This window comes from Macaca nemestrina, chromosome 15 (genome assembly GCF_043159975.1).
Source record: "Macaca nemestrina isolate mMacNem1 chromosome 15, mMacNem.hap1, whole genome shotgun sequence".
NCBI classification, from domain to species: domain Eukaryota; kingdom Metazoa; phylum Chordata; class Mammalia; order Primates; family Cercopithecidae; genus Macaca; species Macaca nemestrina.
In genome coordinates this window covers 85,080,415-85,106,487 of record NC_092139.1, presented here as the reverse complement: position 1 = coordinate 85,106,487, position 26,073 = coordinate 85,080,415, and the positions used below count along the sequence as shown (strand labels likewise).

Here is a 26,073-nt window from a genome sequence, read left to right as displayed (position 1 = left end):
GAGTTCAACTTGACCTAACTCCACTGCCATGGCACATAGCTTCCTCATCCTTAAGGTTACCTCATGACAAAGCATGGCTGCTGGAGCTCCAGCCATCTTTCTTTTCTTTCTAGGTCGAACACCAAAGGGAGGAAATGGAAAGAAAGACAAAAGGTTTTTCTTTTTTCTTTTTTTGGAGATGGAGTCTCACTCTGTCGCCCAGGCTGGAGTGCAGTGGCATGATCTCAGCTCACTGCAAGCTCCGCCTGCTGGGTTCACGCCATTCTCCTACCTCAGCCTCCCGAGTAACTAGGACTACAGGTGCCCGCCACCACGCCTGGCTAACTTTTATAGTTTTAGTAGAGATGGGGTTTCACTGTGTTAGCCATGATGGTCTCGATCTCCTGACCTCGTGATCTGCCCGCCTCGGCCTCCCGAAGTGCTGGGATTACAGGCGTGAGCCACCGTGCCCGGCCGACAAAAGGTTTTTCTATGCGAGAGACTCCTTTAAAGGAGTCTTTCAGGAAGACCCACACACTCATGCTTATATCTCATTAACCAGAACCTAGAAAACAAGGTCACAGCTAGCTTCAAGGAAGGTTGAGAAATGCAGTTTTGTAAACGAGTGCATCACTGGCTCTAGTAAGACTGGGGTACTGTTACTAAGAGAGAAATCTTTCTCCAGTTGGTGTCTGACTTCGTCTCTGTAGTGTCTCACGTGAGCACCTTCTGCTTCATGTGAGTCCACTTCTGCCTGCCCTGTCTCCTGTGGCCATCAAGAGGGGCTGAGCATTGTATGCATGTAGCAGTCCTCCCTCCAGACACAGGCTGGCTGTTCTCGCAGCTCTCCTTTGCTCTTCTTGGAGCTAAGTCGTTGTCACAGTGCAGGAGTTGGTTAGAAGTGAGTGGATTTCTTTTTTCTTTTCTTTCTTTCTTTCTTTTTTTTTTTTTTGAGACGGAGTTTTGCTCTTGTTGCCCAGGCTGGAGTGCAGTGGTGCGATCTTGGCTCACCACAACCTCTGCCTCCTGGATTAAAGCAATTCTCCTGCCTCAGCCTCCCAAGTAGCTGGGATTACAGGCATGCACCACCACGCCTGGCTAATTTTGTGTTTTTAGTAGAGATGGGGTTTCTCCATGTTTGTCAGGCTGGTCTCGAACTCCTGACCTCAGGTGATCTACCCGCCTCGGCCTCCCAAAGTGCTGGGATTACAGGCGTGAGCCACCACGCCTGGCCGGAAGTGCATGGATTTCTGTAGGTACCATAGCAGTGTCAGTGCGAAGCTTGGCATACCTGGGAGGTTGCTGCCTCTGTGTTTCTGGGCTCTTTTCCCCATCCCCTTTCTGAGTCTGGTTCTGTTTGGAAGTTGTGATCTTGACATGTGGCCCTTTTAGCCCCATGTCTTAGCACCATGGGGCCCCGGAGTAGTGGGCTCTGGATGAGCACGCAGCACCCTTGAACATGTTGGGTCCAGCCAGTGCAGATGTCGGCATGAGATGCTGATACAGGCATGTGTGTGCCCTCTGTGGCTCCCTTCTGCAGCTGCCTCTCCTACGAGACCAGGAATTTCAGAGGACACTCTCTCAAGAGCCCCTCTTCCTGGACATTTTCTTCCCTTGTGCTCGTAAACATTCACAAACACCGTTTAATGGTCCAAGATTTTGGTTTATGACTAAAAATCTGAAATTCCTAAAATCTCTGTGGATTCAAGTCCTAAGGAACCCTGGAGCAAACATTCAGCTGAGTGAGCTAGTCGATCTCTCAGATCTTTTCCAGGTCCAAGGCTTGGCAGCTCTGTGATGCTGGCTGGGGCTTTTCAGGCGTGAGATCTATTTCCACCTCTCGCTCTAGGCTGGAAGTTGTCCAGGAAATTGTCACTGACATATTGAGATGCATAGCAAATGCAGCTGTCAAGAGAAATGTGGGGTTCATCTTAGAAAATGCTGTTCCAAGGATCAGCTTGAGAAAGTGTTAATTTGTAAGAATTAAATGAGCATATTATGGGATGTTGGAAGGTGGGAACAAGTGTGTAAGTGAGTGTAGGCATCTCTTGGCTTTTCAGTGGTTCTCAGCCAGGGCCCTCTCTGGATGCAGTCTGCTTTCCCTGCCACACACAGCTTCCTCCAAGGCCTTGGCTAAGTATGGCCTATTCCTCAGCCTACTGATAGCTACGTCCCCTCCCAACAGGGAGGACACGAGGAAGGTTCCCTGTGGAGAGTGGGATGGAGGAGCATGGATTTTACTGGAACAGAGGGATAAGAGCGGGTGTTGGGGGCAGGGCAGACACACCTGTGGCAGAGGGTTAGGCTGGAACAGGCTGCAGCATCTCTCCCGGACAGATCCTTGGATTCTTTATGGTGCCTGCTTTTCTCTTCTACCCTAAACCAGGGAGATTTTGAAGGCGTGGAGCAGGAGAAAGGAGGTGATCACAATGAATAGCCACCATTTACTGAGAGCTTGCTGTGTGCTGGACATTCTCAGTAGCTAAATGCATTGTCATTTAATCCTTAACCAGAATTCTGCTGTGTGGGTATTATCAGAGAGGCTGAATAACTTGATTAAAGTCACACAGCTAGTAAGTAATTAAAAGACTTGAAGCTGGGTGCAGTGGCTCACACCTGTAATCCCAGCACTTTGTGAGACCTAAGTGGGAGGATCACTTGAGGTCAGGAGTTTGAGACCAGCCTAGCCAACATAGTGAAACCCCGTCTCTACTAAAAATACAAAAATTAGCCAGGCGCGGTGATGTGCGCCTGTAATCCCAGCTACTCGGGAGGCCGAGGCAGGAAAATCGCTTGAACCCGGGAGGGCGAGGTTGCAGTGAGCTGAGATCACGCCACTGCACTACAGCCTGGGCGACAGAGAGAGACTCCTTCTCAAAAAAAAAAAAAAAAGGGAAAAGACTTGAATCCAGTTTGTTTGACTCGCTTGCCTCTGCCCTTAACCACACTGAGATTCTGCTGCCCTGTTTCATTTGTTCATCAAGTGTTGGCATGTCCATGGTGTTTGTGGCATGGTTTAACAAGGCTGCCTCTTTGCCTGGCCAAACTTTAGCCAGCCTTTTGAATCTTTCGCTAGGCCCATCTATGTACTTCCTTGTAAAATCAAGTTTTAGCAAAGAGCATTGCTGAGTTGGTTTAGCCAGAAACCCTCATCTTCTATATCTGATGTATTCCTTACCCTCCCCATGCCCCAGGGGATGTCCGATCACCCTGGCCCGTCTTCAGCAAGAATCCTGTTAGGTTGGCTGAGCCAGAATCTCCTTCCCCCGATGTTCCTCTTGGTGATTTTCCATGCACTGACCCCACCTGCTCCTTGGCTTTGAATTCCCACTGGTCCATGCAGTGTTAGGAGTTGAATCTGGTCTCTGCCCCCGACTGCAAGGCCCTGTTGCAGTGGTCCCTGTACCTACCATAGTGGTGCTTCCTTACTGTATTCTCATAAGTAGCACCAAATAATTTTTTCTTTAACAGGTTCTAGGTGCTAAGGATGATAGCAGTAAGCCAGACGAAAAGCTTCTATACCCATGGAACCTCTGTTCTAGCAGGGGGAGTTTCCCATCTTCTTTCACAGTTTCCTGTGTTACATCTGTCTCACCTCATATATTTCATATAAATGTCACACCCTTTCCCCAGAATGCCCCTTACATGACTCTTCCTTTTCTTTTTTTTGAGATGGAGTTTTACTCTGTCACCTGGGCTGGAGTGCAGTGGTGCGATCTCGGCTCACTGCAACCTCCACCTCCTGGGTCTAGGCAATTCTCCTGCCTCAGCCTTCCAAGTAGCTGGGATTACAGGTATGCACCACTGCGTTCAGCTAAATTTTGTATTATTAGTAAAGACGGGGTTTCACCATGTTGGCCAGGCTGGTCTCAAACTCCTGACCTCAGGTGATCCGCCCACCTAGGCCTCCCAAAGTGCTGGGATTACAGCATGAGCCACCACATCCAGCCAGTCTTCCTTTGCTCAACACTAGAGCAAGGAGTTTCTTGTCTGTTGGACTTTGGGGTATTAATGTCCCACACCCTGATGTCCTCTATAGCCCCCATGTCCCAGAGAGATCATGTCCAGACAGCAGGACAGCCAAGGTAGAGTGCCTTCTAGGGGGCTTGGACATTCCCCCAGGCCTTACTCCTGGCCTTTCTGGACAGATTGTGTCCCATCTTCCCAGGGAAGGGTTCTCCTGGCTCACATCCAATTGCATTGCCTACCGCACTCCCCAGAAGTTGTTTCAGAGGTGGGAAGGGGTAAAGGGCGTGCAGTCAGCCCTTATTTGGGAGCTGACATTAGGGCTGGTTGCAGAGAGGTTCTTGTGCTCAATGTATTTTAGTGGAGTAATTTATTATTTTTCCTTTGGAGTCTGGTTCAGGCCCGACAGGTACAAGAGAAATTTGGCTGAATGTTACTGTCTATCTTCAGACCAGATTCAGGGGCCTGGAGAGAGATGCCTCAGTCTGATCGAGGAAGGATATGGGAGAGTGCTTCCCGCTGCAAACCGCGTGTGCAGGGCTGGAGTGGCTGTGCACACCTTGTGTTCCTGAGCTCCGCTGGGCAGAGGATTTTGGTTGAAGTTGCCAAAGGGATGGGAGGCAGAGTCGCTGTTGTCGTCATCTCCAGCCTTTGTTGGATAGTCTTCTTTTGCCCGAAAAGGAAACAGAGAGGTTAAGAACTCCCCAAGAGCCACATGGACAGAGCTGGGATCGAACCGAGGCTCCAAGTCCCAGTGTTCTTTCCGGGACTTCATGCACAGACCAGTCTTTTCCACATCAGGCAGGTCCTGCAGAACTGGCGCCCGGGTTGTGCTCAGTGGCCTCTCTGAAGCCCTGCCTGTGTGGACCCCTCTACCCACTGCCTTCGCAGCAGGCTGTGGGAGCTCGGATGGCATGTGATTGGCTGCTTGGTCTTTTCTAGCATGTGATTGGCTGATTGGTCTTTTATAGCGTGTGATTGGCTGCTTGGTGTTTGTTTTATAGCTTTTGATTGGCTGCTTTGTGTTTTATAGTGTGTGATTGGCTGCTTCCTGGGCCTCTTCCCTCTTTCTGTTGCTACTTCTCCCCCACACAGTGGACCCAGGTTGACTTAGTTCTGCCTCTTCAACTCCAGGCCTGTGGCGAGGGTGAGGCTGGGAGAGCAGGGGCAGTGGAGCCACGCGTGCTGATATGCCACATTGTACAGGCCTGTGGGCTGGATGCTGCGGATTTCCTTGGAGGTTTCTCAAGGAAATGAAAACTCAAGGTTGTGTTGGAGGGGTCTGGCGAGGAGAAGGGGTTGCTGGGAGGTTGGGGGCACCTGCCCCTACTTAGAGCAGTGCTTACTTGTTCCAGGTGTTAGGGATAGGCTGCTAACAAAAGGTTGAATCACTTAGTCCAGTCCTGTCTTTGTACAGAAAAGAAAACCAAATCCTTTCCCAGGATGGGTTGTCCAGTAAGCATGGAGCCAGTGCTACAGCCTCGTTCCCATCCTTGCAGTTCATTCCACCCTGGGTGTTCATGAATCACATAGCAGCACTTGAGTTCTAACTGATTTGGCTCTTGTGGGGCACTTTTACGAAATTTTAGGCCGGGCGCGGTGTCTCAACGCCTCTAATCCCAGCACTTTGGGAGGCTGAGGTGGGTGGATCACTTGAGGCCAGGAGTTCGAGACTAGCCTGGCCAACACGGAAATACAAAATTTGTACTGAAAATATAAAAATTAACCGGGTGTGGTGGCGGGTGCCTGTAATCCCAGCTACTCAGGAGGCTGAGGCAGGAGAATCGCTTGAGCCTGGGAGGCGGAGGTTACAGTGAGCCAAGATTGTGCCACTGCGCTCAAGCTGGGATGCCTGAGCGAGACCCTGTCTCAAAAAAAAAAAAAAAAAAAAAGAAATTTTAAATACTGGTTTTTAGAGGCAAGTTAATAGATTATTCTCTAATTGTTCCGTAACGGAAGAGTGTTTGATTTCATGGCAACCCTGAGCAGTCATTTTATTCCTCAGCAGTCATGGATTTGGTGTTTGACCTGAACAAGGTCATGTTTCTTCTCTGTGCCCTGAGTTTTTCCTTTGGGGAAGCAGGGATAATGAGTACTAGATCCAACAGCAGCCGAGTGTGTCATGAAAGGAGGAGCGTCATACAGGGACTCGTATCTCTCAGAGCCTTTATGATACTTGCCAGTGTGTGAAGCACTTTCCATTGCTGAATTTCACCCACAATAGTAAGGTAGATGGAGCTCGGGTCATAGTTGTCATCGTGTAAGCATGAAGATGGACGTGGAGAGGTTGTGCGGCTCACTAAATGACGGACCCCGGGGCCAGATCCCTGTCTCCTGATCCTGATCCAGCGCTCCCGGCTGTGCCACCCTGCCTATTCACAGTGGGCACACTGCAGGGTCGCAGGTGACCTTTCCTTACAGTCTGGGCATTCACTTCTGTCTGTGGAGGAACTTGTGGAGTAAGGGCAGTGCCACTTTGAGACAGTGGAGGAAGTGGCCCAGCCAGGAACCCGGGCCACATCACCAGATGCCCAGTTGGAGAGAGCATTGCTTTGGCCCTTCTCCCGGAAGACCCGTGGTAGGAGACTGGCCCAGGGTGGGGCTGACAGTGGGACCAGGGTGGGGCTGACTGTGGGATTTCCTTTCCTGTTCTTTATGGGATGGTGGGTATTTAGAAATGTCTCATGAAGCATTCTTTGGCTAGAGGCTGTGGTGTGCAGAGTTCATGGCTTTAGCCTCTGAGCCTTTACCAAGTAGTGGCGCTGGTGGGGCTGCCCTCCGCAAGACATCTGTGGTGATGTGACTCTTCCTCAGATCAGCAGCAGCAGTCGTTCCCTCCCCCGAACTCATTCCCAAGCTAGTCAGTAAGACTCTCTTCAAAGGGAGTTGTCCTATAAGTCCTGGCGACAGAGTGGTGCAGTTTAGGGGTGCTGTTACGGACCGCTGGCCGGGCGCAGTGGCTCATGCCTGTAATCCCAGCACTTTGGGAGGCCGAGGCGAGTGGATCACTTGAGGTCAGGAGTTCAAGACCAGCCTGGCCAACATAGTGAAACCTCGTCTCTACTAAAAATAAAAAAATTAGACAGGCGTTGTGGTGAGCACCTGTAGTCCCAGCTACTTGAGAGGCTGAGGTACAAGAATTGCCTGAACCTGGGAGGTGGAGGTTGCAGTGAGCCAAGATAGCGCCACTGCATTCCAGCCTGGGTGACAGAGCGAGACTCTGTCTCAAAAAAAAAAAAAAAAAAAGGCAGCTGTACCCTGTGAATGACCTGTGCGTTTGTGCTTCTTTCTTGCCTGAGTTTTTCCCTCCTTCTGAAATACTGTTTCCTCTCTTCCTGATGACACACTGCCCCCACACTTCTCCAGATTCTACTTAATCCTCTACAGGCTGTTTCTGATCACATCTCTCCTTTTCTAGACCACCCCAGGGAGTCTCTGGAAGCACTCTAGCTCCCATCGATCAGCAGCATGGGCTTGGCCCAGGAGCTTGTTAGAAGCAGGGCATCTCTGGCCCCACCCAGACCTGCTGGACCCAGATTCGCATTGTGCCTGGCTCTCCCGGTGCTTTGTGTGCACACAGGGAGTATCTGCCCCTGCGTCGTGTATTGTCCTTATCACGTTTTATTAGGGGTCACTGCCTGGCTGTTTCGTCCTCTGCTTTACAGATCCATCTTTTGTTTGGACCCCTTTGTAGCACCTGATGCATCCTTGGCATTGAGCAGGCACTGTGGTATTTGAGATTGACTGACAGTCCCCATCTATTTGAAAACTTGTGAGATCATATAGGGAATTGCAGGAGAGATGTGGCAGGCACACTTACAAAAGTTTATGACAGAGAGGGCAAGAAAAAGTAAGAGAGGGCATAGTGAATACATTTGAATCTCCCCGGTAAGGCACTGTTTGGGGAGGGGCACAGGTGTTGGAAGCAGCCCACCCTTAGCCAAGCAGTTCCCCCTGCTTTGTCACTCACTGTGTATAAGCTTCCTGAACCTTAATGTAGTTGCCTGATTTCTCCAGTGGGGTAACGTTATACTCATAATGTTGCTTGGAAGATAAAATGAGATAGTGCAAGTGAATCATGTCACAGCGTTTGGCCGTAAGGGGTAGCTGGGTGTATGTACTCAGCCAGAGCTAAGTGTTCAGTTACATTAGCTGGATTTTTGTTAATCTTTGAGAAATCTTGATTGATTGATTGATTGATTTGTTTATTGAGATAGTGTCTGGCTCTGTCACCCAGGCTTGAGTGCAGTGGCATGATCTTGGCTCACTACAACCGCCACCTCCTGGGCTCAAGCCATCCTCCCATCTCAGCCTCCAGAGTAGCTGAGACTACAGGCACATGCCACCATGTGGGCACAGCGAATTTTTGTATTTTTTGGGAAGACGAGGATCTCACTCACCATGTTGCCCAGGCTGGTGTCTGGAACTCCTGGGCTCTGAGATGCCCCAGACTCAGCCTCCCAAAGTGCTAAGACTGCAGGTATGAGAAATCTTGTTCTTAAGAGGGACAAAATAGACAACCTTCTGAGACTCATATTCTGTCTTCCCCTGTACTGCTCCCTGATTTCCAAGATGAGCCCCAAGCTTCTGAGGAGCAGGGTCTGTGTCTTGTGGGTGCCTGGTGTCAAATGCTCTGTGGCTGGTATGTGAGGACTGGGGAGGGGAGGAGCAGGAGCTGGGCAGGGAGAGCACTGCCGCCTTGGCACATCCTGCCTTGGGACACCGTCGTGGCTTCCAGTGTCCATGCTGCACAAAACAAACTACCAAGAGGTGGAGTCTACTAAAGTAACCGTCCTGGGAGCTCTTGGGATTCCAGCTGGAGAGCCAGCAAGATTGTGGCGGCACTGTGGAAACATCCTCCCCAGCTCTCATGCATCCTCCTGCGGGGGCGCTTGCAGATTGCTGTGGAGGGAGGAAGGCCACGCCAGAGCAGGGCAGGCAGTGGGAGTGGGGACTTGCCAGACTGCAGTGTGATTTCTTTTCCGGTGGTGGGGATAGGAGGGAGGTGGATGACACAGGCATCTGGTAGATCAGCTCTGGAGCTTTCAAGCTCTCGTGCCTTGCTTTACAGGAGCAGAGGCTTGAGAACACAGGACCTTAGAGTTGATATCCTGTATCTGTACTGGCAGTTTGGTGGGTTTTTTGTGTTTGTTTTTGTTTTTAACCTTTTGCTGTTAAACGCATAATGTTTGTCTGTCTGGCAGAAGGCACAGTGTATGTAGATGAATCCGTTACTGTATTTAAAGCGGTTTGAAGATGAACATCATTAAGTTAGGGCCAGGTGCAGTAGCTCATTACCTGTAATCCCAGCACATTGGGAGGCTGAAGTGGGAGAATCACTTGAGCCCAGGAAGTTTCACGTGGGTGACATAGCAAGCTGCCATCTGTACAAAAATTTTAAGAAAATATCAGCTGGGTGTGGTGGTGCACACCACCACCTGTGGTCCCAGCTACTCGGGAGGCTGACGTGGGAGGATCGCTTGAGCTCAGAAGTTGGGAGGTTACAGTGAGCTATGATGGCACCACTGCACTCCAGCCTGGACAACAGAGCAAATAAAAATAAGATCACAGTTTGTTCTTGAGGGGATTGAGGCATCTTCTGATACTTGTGATTTCACAATGCAGGTTGATGCAAAACCGGAATGAGCAGAATTCACTGTTCAGTTCGTGTTGGGAATTCTGTCTCAGTGGCGCGGACAGAACACTGTGAAGGTGAGGGAAAGCAGGGCTGCAAATTGGCGTTTGGAACGAGGCAGGCACCCAGGTCCTTTCCTCTTTCCTTAAGGGGTTTCCTTCTCCCAGTTACCTCTTCATGAAGGGAAAACACCGTCTCATTGGCAGTTTGGCCATGCTGGGGGGCCCGCTGTCCTCTGGGCGTGCAGAGGCTGTCTTGGCGGGCACAGCCTTGCTGGCAGGGCCCAGGCTGCAGGATGAACGCGTGCAGGAGCCGTAGGCTGGCCTGGGAGAACAAAGCGGGGAGAGGGTGCCAATCCAGCCATGTGGCCTTGTGGCCAGTTCTGATCTTAGATGGGCAGCAGACGTTTGATGTGCTGCATTTCTCTTCTGAAGTCTCACTCCTCCTTTCTTTGTGATTTAAACAATTTCTTCCCTCCCACTTTTTGTCCAAATTCCGCAGTCCATAGTCTTTGAAATCTGAAGTATGGAGAGGCAATACCAGGGCCCTCCCCACCCACCTTCCGGCTTGGCAGGGGTATCGTGTGGTTCAGCTGGGCCGTTTGCTGGAGGGCAGAGGGAGGGGTGTTCCCCAGGGAAGAGGGCAGGAAAGACCAGAGGTTAAAAATAGGCAGCTTGTAGGAACCTGCCCACCACTCCCTCGGGTCACATGTGGTCCTCCTGTGATGCGCACACTTGGGGTAGGCTGGCTTTGGAGCAGAGAAGGGGAAAATAGATCAGCCAGCTCTCACTTAAACATCACACTAGCAGCTGGCTTTTCCTCCGTGTTCCAGATAAGGGGAACTTTCCCCAATCACCTGGTGGCTTTGGATTTGTGTCCCCTGGTACTCTGGGGATGTGTCCACATGTGTGTGCAGTGCCTGTGTCTGTGTGTGTGTGGCAGTAAGATGACTCAGTGTCACACGTGCTGAGACATTCCGGGGCTGCAGGTAGGTGTTCTCACACAGGCTCGCGTAAGGGATCTTTGCACATACAAACATGTGTCCCATTTATAAGTTAGTTCCCTACACTACATGAGAGAACTCTCCTGGGCCATGTGCGCGCAGTAAATACACATGTGGGTCGTTGTTTCACAGGGCAGTGTCCTGGTTGCAGGGCAGAGTGTCAGAATGCAAGCTGTGCTGGCTGCTCTAAGATGGTCCACAAGCTGTGAGGCAGCTTTTGTTCTCTTTTTGTTCTTTTAGGAAGTAGGGGTGCCTGCCCACCCCCAAAGCCAGGGAAAGTGCCGTCTTCTCTGGCCTCCTGGTCAGGTAGAGCTGCTCTGGTTAAAACTGGCAGGAGCATTCTGTCTCTGCTGCCTGCTACAGCCACAGGGGACTTCCAGGAAAACCCAGCCAAGGACTTGAGATGCCGCCTGCTTTGAGTCATCTGTACCTGCTTGCCACACTCTCCTCCACTTAATACCCTGTTGTTACTAGCAAGGATTTCCTGTCCTGACTTTCAGTCTGGATTTTGAATAACTTGATAAGGTGATTGCTTTTAGATCCCTCTGGGCCTGTGTCTGCCCCTCCCTGTAACCTGAGAGAGCAGCTGGGCCCTTCAGCTCCTGTGGCCCTTCCGCCACTGAGTGAACATGCTCCTGTGGGACTTGGCCTGTGTGACCCACCTCATCCCTTTTATCTCGGTCTTCCTGCTAAATACAGCCTCTTCTCCCCCTCATCCCTTCTTTCTCTGCTCTCTGGGCAGAAGAGAAGCTTTGGCTGCAGTCTTTGATGTGGGAGGCTAGACTGGAAGGCATCCTGGGTGGGGGAGGGAGGTGCGTGGTGGAATTGGGGCATGCGGGGGCTGTGTGGAGGGGCCTGCTGCCTTCGCCGAGCCCCTCCTCTCCCTGGGCAGTAGTTGCTCGCCACGTCTCGGGGAGAAGAAGCCAGGTCCTCCTGTGAATCCTGCTGTTTTCCTCGGGAGCATGGGGACCCGGGAGTGTGAATGATTGAAGGTCTTCTGGCTGGTGCCTGAGTTTCGGGTTGTTTTTCTTTGAGGTGCTTCTCCTGCCCCCACAGGGCCTGTGCAGGGGTGCTCAGAGCCCACAGTGGACGTTGGCAGCATGTGTGTGGGGAGCTGGCCAAGGACCCCGCTTTCTGTCTGGGCCAGTGCCCAAGGTGTCCTCTTAATTTAGATTTTCATGTGCATTAGTGGCCGAGGGTGAAGGAGACGCAGGCCCTCAGGTGCTTTTCAGACTTGAGCCCTCGGCTGGCAGTCGCCTTACGCCACTGCTGGCTAGGCTGAAATGCGGAAAGAAATATGGGGATGGGGGCTTCCTCATGGGGAATGGTAAAGGCTGAAATGATGTGTGAGAGAGGACTTGAAGCTTTTTTCCTGGGAGTCAGGGAAAGTTGGAGTTGACAGCACTCAGCCCTAATGGGTACAGACTGAGTCCAGCCTGAGGTATTAGACCCTATATTTATTGGCTTAATCTTAATTGTACACCTGATCATACTGTTAAAAAACAAAACAAACAAAAAGGTCCCCTGACCTTTTGTCTGAGTGAGAACTTCATATTTAGTGGCATTTGATAGTATATTTGTCATTTCTAGTAAGTTTGATGATCTCGGAGGTGTGCAGTAATGTTCCTGGAACTGAATAGTATAGTGGTCCCAGGAACTGTGGGGAGAACCCTGCTCCGCCTCAGCCTCTTCTCCCATCTGCTGCCATGGCCTGCTCTACCCTCGGATGGCTGTTGGAGGGCCCAGCAGCCTGTGCTTCTGTTAACATGTTCAGTTGTAGCCTATTTTCAGTTAAAAATGCAGTTTCTCCCGCCTGCTTTCCCCTGGAGCTGTGCGTGAAAGGGTGTAGTGCCCTGCTCTTGACACCTACCTGTCCCTGCAGTCCCGTCGTTGGTGGGTGCTTGTGCTCCCTGCTGCCTGGCACTGCTGGGTTCTCAGGAGGCCCGCACACCGAAACTTTGCATGGAATGTTGCCCTTGTGCCATTAGCAAAGCGGAGGCTGGGTCGGCTCTGCTCTCGCTGCCTCCGACTTCATTGTTCGGGACTTAATGTAATAATATGCTTGAACAGGCGGGAGATCACATTAGCTTGGCTCTGCAGTTGTAAACAATATTTGCTCTGTGAGCATTCTCCTTCACCCCCTGCTCTCCTGGGACCCTGCGCCCTCTCCTACTGCCACCCCCTCTCTCCTTGCATATTCTAACCTTGGCTAAACAGCTTCATTCATGAGATGGCCAGTGTTTTCTGGGAGGAAAGTGGCTGAAAATAATGAAGTCCCAAGAACCTCTGGCTGTGACGCACAAGTAAACACTGATTAGTTAGTTTCTGGGTAGAGGTTTTAACCGATGTCCATATCAACCAAAGTCTTTTTCTGTCTCTTCACTGGAGTGGAACCCTGTTTGAAAGCACACACACACATGCACACACATGCACTCAGGTAACAAAAACAGCTTTCCTAAGGCCCTGACTCTGTCCTTGGCAGGGAGCACTGGGCAGATGGGACAGAGTGCTGTCCGTGTTGGCGGGGGTGGGAGGTGGAGAGGGGCAGGAGTGCAGGTGCATCCCTGGGGTGCCTGTTTTTTTCCATAGAAAGGTTTTTGTCCTCTGCTTCTCACTCTCTTCTATAGTTTGATGTAGAAAAAGGTAAAAGAAAAACTCCACCTCCCACCTGCGCTGCCCTTTCCAATGTAACGATTGCAGTGGTTGGTTTCATAGACAAAACGTGCTCCACCTTCTCTGTGCTGATTGGTGGCCAATGATGTCATGGCATAAAGCTCAAACTGATTGTTTTCTCTATGGGACAGGTCCCAAAACAGCAGACAGCAAAGCTGTTATTGCTCTTTTGTTTCTTCCAGTTCATGCTATCAAACAAGATGGGAAAGGTGGGAGCAGAGCCACAGCTGCACATCGCCTGAACTGTTCTGAAAGCTCAGCCTCGGGCACCTAGAGTAAGGAGGGCTTCTCACATCAGAAAAAAGCCTTTGTTTTTCACGAGAGCAACAGTACTTTTTGCACTGGAGATATTTTGCCTGTCTGCTTTAATCTCTGTTAAGAGAAGGATGGATGTAGCTCAGGGTGCGGTGGCTCATGCCTGTCATCCCAGCACTTTGGGAGGCCAAGGCAGGTGGATCACCTGAGGTCAGGAGTTCAAGACCAGCCTGGCTAACACGGTGAAACCCTGTCTCTACTAAAAATACAAAAAATTAGCCAGGCATGATGGCAAGTGCCTGTAATCCCAGCTACTCAGGAGCCTGAGGCAGGAGAATTGCTTGAACCCTGGAGGTGGAGGTTGCAGGGAGCCAAGATCGCGCCATTGCACTCAAGCCTGGGCGACAGAGCGAGACTCCATTTCAAAAAAAAAAAAAAGAAGGATAGATACAATTTCAGAGAAATCTCTTATGGCCCAAGAAAGAGTAGGAAGAGGAGTTGCTTTCAGGGAAATAAAAAATAATCAGAAAAATGTCATTCGGTTCCTTGCAGAGCTTGGGAATTCTTCCTGCCGTCAGCATGTGTCCATCACGGAGGTGAACTGTAGTTCTGTAGCAGTGGCTCTGGTGTGTGAGTTTAGCATCGCCTGTGTTCTGAAGGGTCTGAGGGCAGAAGCTACTCAATGAGATCTGCTTTCACCCTGGGCTTTGCTGTGCTGTAGAGAGGACGGTCGTGCTGCTGAGAATTCAGCGAAGCAGGCCTGGCCCAAGTCTCTTAGGGCAGCACCCATCAGGCCGGAGCCCTCTGGGACTGCCCTGGTTGACACTGTGGGCCTGGCCCACCGGGTGCTGCCCAGCAGCATCACGGGCATCTCTAGGTGCTTGCCATCTACAGCTGGTCAGACCCTCTGGAAGCCTGGTGTGAGGCCAGGCTCCGTCAGAGGGCTTCCGCAGTGGCCCGACAGCAGTCCCCCACAGGAAGCCCTCTTTTCATCAGGGGTCTGCGGGCGACTGTCTTCAGACTCGGTGAGGTCTCTGAGCATCTGAAAGCCACTCTCCTTAGATTTTACATATGATCATTGCCACTTCCTGCCCATGGATCTGCACAGACCTTCATGGCTGCTTCTAGAAAGCTTGGCTGTCAGAGCCACACCACTCCGCTGAGTGGAGGAGGTGAGGCATGTCTGACAGGAGGTGGTACGGGCAGAGGACTGGACGAGCCTCCCTCCCCACCCACAGAGCTATTCTCAGTGGGGCTGGGCTCCATTTACCCTTCTGGAGCACCCTGGGCTTTGATTTGTTGGCTGAGAGGAAACTCCGCAGCTGGCTGGACAGCCACCGTCACTTGGTGCATGGACTTCCTTCGCCCGCTTGGCTGTGTTTAATCCTGTGCCTCCCTGCAAGCATACAATCACCGGGCTATCTTTAGCCGTGTTGCGGTGTGGCTGCACCCCTGGAGAGACAGAATGTTATAGCTGGTTCACATTTTCCTGAACAAAACAGACACACTCCGAGATTAGGCAAGTCGTTTCCTTGAGTGCTGTGGCTGGGCGCCTCTCCTTGTCTGAAGGCTGGGGGTCAGAGGAATTTGCCACACTGGTGGTTGACGTGCAGGTAGGGGAGAAGGCCCGCCTGACGGTAGGTGAACCTCTGCCTGGTCCTCTGCCTGTGCTACAGCCCCAGGCCTCCCTTCAGCTTTCCCCCTCCTGGGCCCTGGTGGCACTTTAGAATGGGGGTGGGAGGGAATGAATTACCATGCCTGCCCCAGGCCACCACAGATTCTGATTGAATGGGTCTGGAGCGGGGCCTGAACATTGGTGTAGTTTTAAAGTTCATTGGTGATTCTAATGAGCTTTATGTATACCCTGTGAAGGCCGACCAAACAGCTAACCTCACAGTACAGTAAAAATATATTTTTCTTCTTCGCTTCTCAGTTCCTGTATCCCAAGAGTGGCATATTGAAAGCATGTGGCAGTTCTTTCTCGAACTGAGAACTGCCTGAATTTTATGAACAGTGACAGCTGTTGCTCTGGTGTCGCATTTGAAGCTCAACCTGTTTCTACTTTCCGTCTTTTGACTTCCGTTTTTGCAGGGGGCCCCTTGTCTCCTGGGAAGAACCCAGTTGCAGGGTCTCCTGCAGGTCCTCATAATCCACTGGCCTCTCTCCAAGCCCCAGGCATTGTTCTTCCAGAAAAGCTGAGAATGGGGATGAGCTCAAGACCATGCCTGCCGTCATCATTATCCACTGATTGACAGCTGTCATCTCCACCCCAGAATGACTAGTTTTCAACTTGGCTTACATGGGTGCCGTGTTGCCATTGTTCTCATGATGGAATCTCTTTGGGCAGGAGTCTTTCGAGTCTGTTAGGGCAAATGCAGGCTGAGAAAAATGATGTGGAGCAGTTCTGAGTGAACACTTGTTATGAGGCAAAGAAGCAGGTGAACCGTGGGGTCCTGCTGTGTCTGGTATGGAGTGGAAGCAGTGCTCTGCTTGGTCTATTCATCCTGTGGCCTGGGCATAACTGGCTGTCTCGTGCTTGCTTTATTGGGTGGGTTGGGGAGGAGTGGGTGGGCTCATAATTCTACCCAGGGCTCTGATATCGCAGGACTTTACGTGGCATTTGGCTTGTTTTGTGTAAATCATCCTACCCTGATTAAATACCTCTTGAGCTATTTGATGCTGGCCTGTCCTGTGAGGTAAGGCTTGTAGCCTTTCCTGTGAGAAATTAGTCCACAGATCTGGAAAATGTTCTTTAACTGCTTGAGTATTCTCTGCCTGATTTTGACTGCATCCTCTGCCTGGTTTCCCTTTCTGATCCTCTCTCTGGCTGCCATTGCTTTTGTTTTTATGCTACATCGTTGGATTTATCCTACCTTTGCCTCTTTCCTTGTAATGAGCTTATTTTTTTATTCTTTGACTCTCAAAGTTGTCATATTCTTCCCTGTATTCTGCCACTAGACTTGACTATTTCATGGAACTAGTCCTTCCCTATTCCCTTTCATCTTTGGGTTTGATTTGGCTTTTCTGAAGTTGTGATGTATGGGTTTAACAGCCTTCATCAGAATCAGTTTCCTTCTTCCTCGTCCTTCCTTCCTTCTTCAGACAGAGTCACACTATGTTGCCCACACTGGAGTGCAGTGGTGCGATCATAGCTCACTGTAGCCTCGATCCCCTGGGCTCAAGTGATCCTCCCACCTCAGCCCCGTGAGTAGCTGGGGCTACAGGTGCTTGCCACCGTGCCTGGCAGGATCAGTTCTCCTCTTCGTAGGCTGACTCACAAATAGTTTTCACCGTTAACAAGTCTTATTTTGGAAGTTGTATCCAACTGGCCCTGAAAGGGCAGATAGTAAAATGACAGTTGATTGATACCTTGAAAATAATCAGATGGTGGCATCTCCTTGCCTAGGTTTTTGTTCTTAACTTCGGAGGTATGAAGTCCAGGGGCCTTCTCTGGTGATCTGAAGGCATGTTCTGGCCTAGGAGTGGTACAGGACTGCCGGCTGTGATGCTTTGACTCTCAGAGATTATTAGTACCTTCAGTAAATCCAGTGTGTACATACTTCTGTGCCTGCGGAAAAGGGCTCGGGTCATCAGTGTGCAGTAGTGTTGCTGGTTCCGACGTCCTCTGAATTGGTTGTCCAAGTTTCCATGGTGTCTTGCATAGAGTAGCTCTTTCTGGCATTAGGTAGGCAGAATTGACTGGGACTATTTGCTGTAGAGGAGGGCAGTTGCTCTGATTTAACAAAAATATAGCAGCCTGGTTTCCCAATCACTCTCCAGCCAGGGAGGACTTTTCATGTCTGCATGTGGAAAGAAGTGTTTGTGTAGCTCCTTTGGAAATAATTGATGTCATCTTAACAGAATTGCAGAGAGAGGCAGGTCTGTTCTTCATAAGGTATAGAGGGGTTGAGTCAGAGCCCTTCGTGTGGCCAAATTCACTATTCAGAATTCAGCCCAGTCTCCCAGGCTTCCCGCCCTGCCTCTGGAGTTTGGCCTCCTGGGGGGATGGCAGGGATACGTGGCTACTGCTTGCCCCTGCAGCACCTTTGTGAGATGGCAGGGGGTACAGCCCTTCTTCTCTGTGGCACTGGTCCTCAGCTGGTGTGTGGCTTGCTGAGTGGAGTGCCAGCTGAATCTCAGGCCCTGTTCCCTGACCTGCTTTGTCTTAGTCTGTTTTCTGTTGCTTGTAGCAGAATGCCTGAAACTGAGTGATTTATAAAGAAGTGAAATTTGTTCTTAACAGTGATGGAGGCTGGGAAGTCCAAGGTTGAGGGGTGGTGTCTGGGGAGGTTCTTTTTACTAGTGGGGACTCTGCAGGCGGTACAGGGCTGATCACATGGCAAGGGAGCTGAATGTACCAACTCAAGTCACTTTCCCCTCTTTTGAAGACACCAGTCCCACTCCATGATAACCCATTAATCCACTAACCCATTAGTCCATGAATGGATTAGTCATTAACCCCAGTGGCTTCCTGAAGGTTCCACCTCTCCGTACTGCCACATTGGAGATGAAATGTCTACAAGAACTTGAAAAGGAACAAACATTCCAACCACAACACCCCTTTACTGGGAGCTTGTGTACTGTACATGGTAGCCGGGGCGGGAGCAAGAGCCTGGGACTCACGCAGGTCCTGAGCTCTGACGCCTGTGTAGATGTGCGCTTTGCCTTCACTGCGTGTTACCCAGATGGTTTTTGCTGCAGGTGCTGAGTGACCTTGAGATGTCAGCTCGAGCCAGGAGCACTGGTGTGGAGAGTGGTGGGCCAACTTTCACAAGTGAGCAGCAGCTTCACCCTCTGCCACACTTCCATTTAGTTCTTTTAGACTCTGGGTAACAGAGCATCAGCTTAGACCGAGGCACTCCTCATTCATTTCCACACTCAAATCTGTTGTCCAGAATTGAACTTGGCATCAGAGTGCAGCACGGTGGTCTGCCAAGTTTAAGCGCAGGAAGGCACAGAATCCCAGCGGCCGAATACAGCCTCCTCCGTTGGTAAGGAGGAGCGTTGGTAACACAGCAGCGTAAGGAAAAGGCAGCTCACCCCTACCAAATCTGTATTGCCTGTGGAGCTGTGTTCATGGCAGAACCCTGCTGAGCTTGACCATATGTCCAGCTATTGAGTGATCTGAGTTCAAACCTACTTCCCTCCCCGCTGGTTACTCTGGTCGCCACATGGAGGTATTAGTTTGTGTTTCATTCTTGACACCTGTGAGTTCTTTGTGGGGAAGTGGAATAATTAGGGCTTTAAAGTGAGGCGCTCCTGAGTTTGAATGTTGTCGTCCTCTGCTTATTAGCTGGGCAAGTTAATTACCCTGTGATCCTGAGTTTTCTCATCTGTACAGTGAGAATCATGAGTTCTTACTGGATTGTTGTGAGGATGAAATGAAATGAAAACACTTCTGTGAAGTGCCCAGTACCATGCTTGACACTTAAAAAAAATTAATAAATGGAGATAGATACTATAATCAGCCAGACACGGCCGACAGACCTCTCATGCCTCCTCCTTGCAAAGAAAGGAATGTTTGTAAAGTCTCATACTGAGCTTGAAATCTGACCTTGAAATATAACTGTTTGCCAGAAGGTGAAGAGAATATGTGCACTTTCGCAAGTAATTTGTTGGCTTCATTCATATCTTGACTGCTTCAGTGCTGAAAATGAGATGAGACATGGTCCTCACTCCCAGGAGCTCATGAATCTGGGGAGACAGTCACGTAAACTGGTTATGAGAGAATCATTAAACTTTCCAGGGGTCATGATAGAAGTTAGTTTGAGGTATGGTGAAGTCAGCAATCTGTCTTTGATAGCAATCCATCTTTCTTTTTTTTTTTTTTTGAGACAGAGTTTCGCTCCTCTTTCCCAGGCTGGAGTACAATGGCGTCATCTTGTCTCACCGCAGCCTCTGCCTCCGGGGTTCCAGTGATTGTCCTGCCTCAGCCTCCCAAGTGACTGGGATTACAGGGATGTGCCATCACGCCTGGCTAATTTTGTATTTTTAGTAGAGACAGAGTTTCTCCATGTTGGTCAGGCTGGTCTCGAACTCCTGACCTCAGGTGATCTGCCTGCCTCGGCCAAAGTGCTGGGATTACAGGTGTGAGCCACTGCGCCCGGCCTATCTTTTTTGTTAAATAAGTATGGGACTGAAGTAGATGGGGGAAAAAGCTAGACTTTGGCATTATCCAATTTAAAATAACGTCCTTAGAGAATTGATGGGTCCTCGGAAGGACCTATGATAGAACAGTTAGGGAGTATTGCTTTGGCCTACTTAAAAGCAGTAATGATGGAAAGAAGCAAAAAGAGATAAAGCAGGTAATTTACTATTTAAGCAAGTACCATTGGTAGCTTGCTGTGCGACTCAGGATGTTATTTCATCTGTTTTGACTTCTGTTTCTGCATCTGTCAAGAGGAGACATCAGCGTTGGCCTTCCAGACTCACGGAACTACAAGTTGTAAGTGGGATAATCTGCATGGAAGTACTTGGAGAACCATGAAGTGCTACCTACCTACGTGGTGGGGTTGGGGACACGTGGGTGGACGTCACTGCACTCTAGCAGAGGAAGGTGGCATCAGAGAGGAGACCTACCAGAGGAGTCAAGACCAAGCACGTGCTCTTCCCTCTTGTCCTGCAGGCCTCTGCTTTAAGTTACTCCGAAAAGCTTTCCTGACTTAGGGCCTCTTTTTTTTTTTTTTGATTGTTAATTAATTTATTGGTTTAATGGTAATTTCTCTTTACAATAATGACTTTCAGTTCTAGAGAAAACATTTTTTAATTGAGGTATAATTTTCATGCAAAATAATCTGCAGATTTTTTTAACTCTTATGGTTAGGTGGGCATTGACAGATGAATGTATATCCACATAACTTCCATAATCAAGATACAAACTCTTTCTGTTAACTCAGAAAGTTTCTTTTTTTTTAATTATACTTTAAGTTCTAGGATACATGTGCACAACGTGCAGGTTTGTTACATAGGTATACATGTGCCATGTTGGTTTGCTGCACCTATCAACTCGTCATTTACGTTAGGTATTTCTCCTAATGGCTAACCCTCCCCCAGACTCCCACTCCCTGACAGGCCCTGGTGTGTGATGTTCCCCTTCCTGTGTCCAAGTGTTCTCATTGTTCAGTTCCCACTGATGAGTGAGATCGTGCAGTGTTTGGTTTTCTGTCCTTGCGATAGTTTGCTGAGAATGGTGGTTTCCAGCTTCATCCATGTCCCTGTAAAGGACATGAACTCGTCCTTTTTCTATGGCTGCATAGTATTCCATGGTGTATGTGTGCCATGTTTTTTTTTTTTTTTTTTTTGAGACGGAGTCTCGCTCTGTCTCCCGGGCTGGAGTTGCAGTGGCCGGATCTCAGCTCACTGCAAGCTCCGCCTCCCGGGTTCACGCCATTCTCCTGCCTCAGCCTCCCGAGTAGCTGGGACTACAGGCGCCGCCACCTCGCCCGGCTAGTTTTTTTTTGTATTTTTTAGTAGAGACGGGGTTTCACCGTGTTCACCAGGATGGTCTCGATCTCCTGACCTTGTGATCCACCCGTCTCGGCCTCCCAAAGTGCTGGGATTACAGGCTTGAGCCACCGCGCCCGGCCTGTGTGCCATGTTTTCTTAATCCAGTCTATCATTAACAGACATTTGGTTTGGTTCCAGTCTTTGCTATTGTGAGTAGTGCCGCAATAAACATACGTGTGTATGTGTCTTTATAGTAGCGTGATTTATAATCCTTTGGGTATATACCCAGTAATGGGATGGCTGGGTCAAATGGCAATTCTCATTTTAGATCCTTGAGGAATTGCCACACTGTCTTCCGCAGTGGTTGAACCAATTTACACTGCCACCAACAGTGTAAAAGTGTTCCTATTTCTCCACATCTTCTCCAGCATCTCGTTTCCTGACTTTTTAATGATTGCCATTCTAACTGGCGTGAGATGGTATCTCATTGTGGTTTTGATTTACATTTCTCTGATGGCCAGTGATGATGAGCATTTTTTCATGTGCCTGTTGGCTGCATAGATGTCTTCTTTTGAGAAGTGTCTGTTCGTATCTTTTGCCTACTTTTTGATGGGGTTGTTTTTTTCTTGTAAATTTGTTTGAGTTCTTTGTAGATTCTGGATATTAGCCCTTTGTCAGATGGGTAGACTGCAAAAATATTCTCCCATTCTGTAGGTTGCCTGTTCACTCTGATGGTAGTTTCTTTTGCTGTGCAGAAGCTCTTTAATTAGATCCCATTTGTCTATTTTGGCTTTTTGTTGCCATTGCTTCTGTTGTTTTACTCATGTAGTCCTTGCCCATGCCTATGTCCTAAATGGTATTGCCTAGGTTTTCTTCTGGGTTTTTATGGTCTTAGGTCTAACATTTAAGTCTTTAATCCATCTTGAATTAATTTTTGTATAAGGTGTAAGGAAGGGATACAGTTTCAGCTTTCTACATATGGCTAGCCAGTTTTCCCAGCACCATTTATTAAATAGGGAATCCTTTCCCCGTTTCTTGTTTTTGTCAGGTTTGTCAAAGATCAGATGGTTGTAGATGTGTGGTATTATTTCTGAGGGCTCTTTTCTGTTCCATTGGTCTATATCTCTGTTTTGGTACCAGTACCATGCTGGTTTGGTTACTGTAGCCTTGTAGTATAGTTTGAAGTCAGGTAGCATGATGCCTCCAGCTTTGTTCTTTTTGCTTAGGATTGTCTTGGCAGTGGCGGCAGTGGTTCCATATGAACTTTCAAGTAGTTTTTTCCAATTCTGTGAAGAAAGTAATTGGTAGCTTGATGGGAATCACATTGAATCTATAAATTACTTTGGGCAGTGTGGCCATTTTCATGATACTGATTCTTCCTATCCATGAGCATGGAATATTCTTCCATTTGTTTGTGTCCTCATTTATTTCGTTGAGCAGTGGTTTGTAGTTCTCCTTGAAGGACTTCTTTATTCCTCGTAAGTTGGATTTCCAGGTATTTTATTCGCTTTGTAGCGATTGTAAATGGGAGTTCACTCATGATTTGGCTCTCTGTTTGTTATTGGTGTATAAGAATGCTTGTGATTTTTGTACATTGATTTTGAATCCTGAGACTTTCCTGAAGTTGCTTATCAGCTTAAGGAGATTTTGGGCTGAGACGATGGGGTTTTCTAAATATACAATCATGTCATCTGCAAACAGGGACAATTTAATTTCCTCATTTCCTAATTGAATACCCTTTATTTCTTTCTCTTGCCTGATTGCCCTGGCCGGAACTTCCAACACTATGTTGAATAGGAGTGGTGAGAGAGGGCATCCCTGTCTTGTGCCAGTTTTCAAAGGGAATGCTTCCAGTTTTTGCCCATTCAGTATGATATTGGCTGCGGGTTTGTCATAAATAGCTCTTATTATTTTGAGATACGTTCCATCAATACCTAGTTTATTGAGAGTTTTTAGCATGAAGCGCTGTTGCATTTTGTCGAAGGACTTTTCTGCATCTATTGAGATAATCATGTGGCTTTTGTTGTTGGTTCTGTTTATGTGATGGATTACGTTTATTGATTTGCATATGTTGAACCAGTCTTGCATCCCAGGGATGAAGCCGACTTGATTGTGATGGATAAGCTTTTTGATGTGCTGCTGGATTCTGTTTGCCAGTATTTTATTGAGGATTTTTGCATCGATGTTTATCAGGGATATTGGTCTAAAATTCTCTTTTTATGTGGCCTCTCTGCCAGGCTTTGGTATCAGGGTGATGTTGGCCTCATAAAATGAGTTAGGGAGGATTCCCTCTTTTTCTATTGATTGGAATAGTTTCAGAAGGAATGGTACCAGCTCCTCTTTGTACCTCTGGTAGAATTTGGCTGTGAATCCATCTGGTCCTGGACTTTTTTTGGTTGGTAGGCTACTTCTTCCTGGTTTAGTCTTGGGAGGGTGTATGTGTCCAGGAATTTGTCCATTTCTTCTAGGTTTTCTAGTTTATTTGTGTAGAGGTGTTTATAGTATTCTCTGATGGTAGTTTGTATTTCTGTGGGATTGGTGGTGATATCCCCTTTATCATTTTTTATGTGTCTATTTAATTCTCTCTTTTCTTCTTTCTTAGTCTTGCTAGTGGTCTATCAATTTTGTTGATCTTTTCAGAAAACCAGCTCTTGGATTCATTGATTTTTTGAAGGGTTTTTTGTGTGTCTATCTCTTTCAGTTCTGCTCTGATCGTAGTTATTTCTTGCCTTCTGCTAGCTTTTGAATTTTTTTGCTCTTGCTTCCCTCGTTCTTTTAATTGTGATGTTAAGGTGTCGATTTTAGATCTTTCCAGCTTTCTCTTGTGGGCATTTAGTGCTATAAATTTCCCTCTACACACTGCTTTAAATGTGTCCCAGAGATTCTGGTACGTTGTGTCTTTGTTCTCATTGGTTTCAAAAAACATCTTTATTTCTGCCTTCTTTTTGTTATGTACCCAGTAGTCATTCAGGAACAGGTTGTTCAGTTTCCATGTAGTTGAACGGTTTTGAGTGAGTTTCTTAATCCTGAGTTCTAATTTGATTGCACTGTGGTCTGAGAGACAGTTTGTTGTGATTTCTGTCCTTCTACATTTGCTGAGGAGTACTTTATTTCCAATTATGTGGTCAATTTTAGAATAAGTGCGATGTGGTGCTGAGAAGAATGTATACTGTGTTGATTTGGGGTGGAGAGTTCTGTAGATGTCTATTAGGTCTGCTTGTTGCAGAGCTGAGGTCAAGTCCTGGATATCCTTGTTAACTTTCTGTCTCATTGATCTGTCTAATATTGACAGTAGGGTGTTAAAGTCTCCCATTATTATTGTGTGGGAGTCTAAGTCTCTTTGTAGGTCTCTAAGGACTTGCTTTATGAATCTGGGTGCTCCCGTATTGGGTGCATATATATTTAGGATAGTCAGCTCTTCTTGTTGAACTGATCCGTTTACCATTATGTAATGTCCATCTTTGTCTCTTTTGATCTTTGTTGGTTTAAAGTTTGTTTCATCAGAGAGTAGGATTGCAACCCCTGCCTTTTTTTTTTTCTTTGCTTTGCATTTGCTTGGTAGGTCTTCCTCCATCCCTTTATTTTGAGCCTATGTGTGTCTTTGCATGTGAGATGGATCTCCTGAATACAGCACAGTGATGGGTCTTGACTCTATCCAGTTTGCCAGTCTGTGTCTTTTAATTGGGGCATTTAGCTCATTTACGTTTAAGGTTAATATTGTTATGTGTGAATTTGATCCTGTCATTGTGATGTTCGCTGGTTATTTTTCCCGTCAATTGATGCAGTTTCTTCCTAGCATCAATGGTCTTTACAGTTTGGCATGTTTTTGCAGTGGCTGGTCCTGGTTGTTCCTTTCCATGTTTAGTGCTTCCTTCAGGACCTCTTGTAGGGCAGGCCTGGTGGTGACAAAATCTCTCAGCATTTACTTGTCTGTAAAGGATTTTATTTCTCCTTCACTTATGAAGCTTAGTTTGGCTGGATATGAAATTCTGGAATGGAAATTCTTTTCTTTAAGAATGTTGAATATTGGCCCCCACTGTCTTCTGGCTTGTAGGGTTTCTGCCGAGAGATCTGCTGTTAGTCTGATGGGCTTCCGCTTGTGGGTAACTCACCCTTTCTCTGGCTGCCCTTAACACTTTTTCCTTCATTTCAACCTTGGTGAATCTGACAATTCTGTGTCTTGGGGTTGCTCTTCTCGAGGAGTATCTTTGTGGTGGTCTCTGTATTTCCTGAATTTGAATGTTGGGCCTCTCCTGTTCTAAGTCACTATCGCCTGTGCATATCCTTCCCAGCACCCATAAGTTGTAATTATGTGCTTGCTTGCTTACTTGTTTATTGTCTGTATTTTCCACTAGACGGTAAGCTCCCCAAGGGCAGGCACTGTGTTTCCATTCACCACTGTCAGTTTAATTGCAAGCGTAGGTCTTGACGTATACCACGCACTCAATAAATAATGTGCCAAATGGAGTGAAAGATGGCAAGACACGTGGGTCTCTGCCTGACACACAGCTGTTCTGGGGATTCTCAGGTGCACACCTCATTGGTATCTTCTCCTACAAAGCCGTGTGCACATCTGAGAAGGGTATCCAAGAACCCTGCTGGTGCAGGTTCTAAATGCACAGGCTGAATCTATGACTCATCCCTGCCCTTCCCCCACATGTCCCTTTCTGCCCATTTAGGGATGCCAGACTCAGCTTGCATTCAGGGTACACATTGAATTCGATCAGTCTGTCCCTTCAGAAGGGACAAGTCACTCTGGACTTGGTACCATGGAGTTGGTAACTTACTGGTAGCTTGCCAGGCAGGGAGCATGTGTCCTGTTGGCTATTTATATAGCACACAACCCTGGTCCTGGTCAGAAGCCACACCCCACTGGGCTCCCAGCTGTCTGCCAGATCTGATGCCAAGCAGTAGTGTGTGGGTGTTCCTTAGGATGTGAAGCCTGGTACAGATGCCATTCACAGGTTGCTGGGCCCCTCAGATCACTGTTTCTCAGACCACTTACGCAATACCCTTGTGGGGCTTTTGTTTTTAGTTTCTTTCCAAATGGTGGTATAACATACATTTTATAAAGTGCACAAAGCTTAAGTATGCAACTTGAATTTTTATGTATGTG

At 48.3% G+C, this 26,073-nt stretch overlaps 1 protein-coding gene across 16 annotated transcripts in view; it reads left to right on the top strand.

The window, feature by feature from the left end:
• LOC105480748 (microtubule associated monooxygenase, calponin and LIM domain containing 3) overlaps positions 1-26,073 on the top strand; it is a 232,628-nt gene that overhangs the window by 62,787 nt on the left and 143,768 nt on the right. The window contains exon 1 of one of the 16 annotated variants that reach the window (XM_011739908.2): positions 13,154-15,124. The exons of 14 other annotated variants lie outside the window; for them this stretch is intronic. The gene's annotated coding sequence lies outside the window, so the exon portion shown is untranslated. Of the gene's footprint in view, positions 1-13,153; positions 15,125-19,933; positions 19,957-26,073 lie in introns of those variants that run through there. One more of the 16 variants, XM_011739907.2, reaches the window with a different exon arrangement.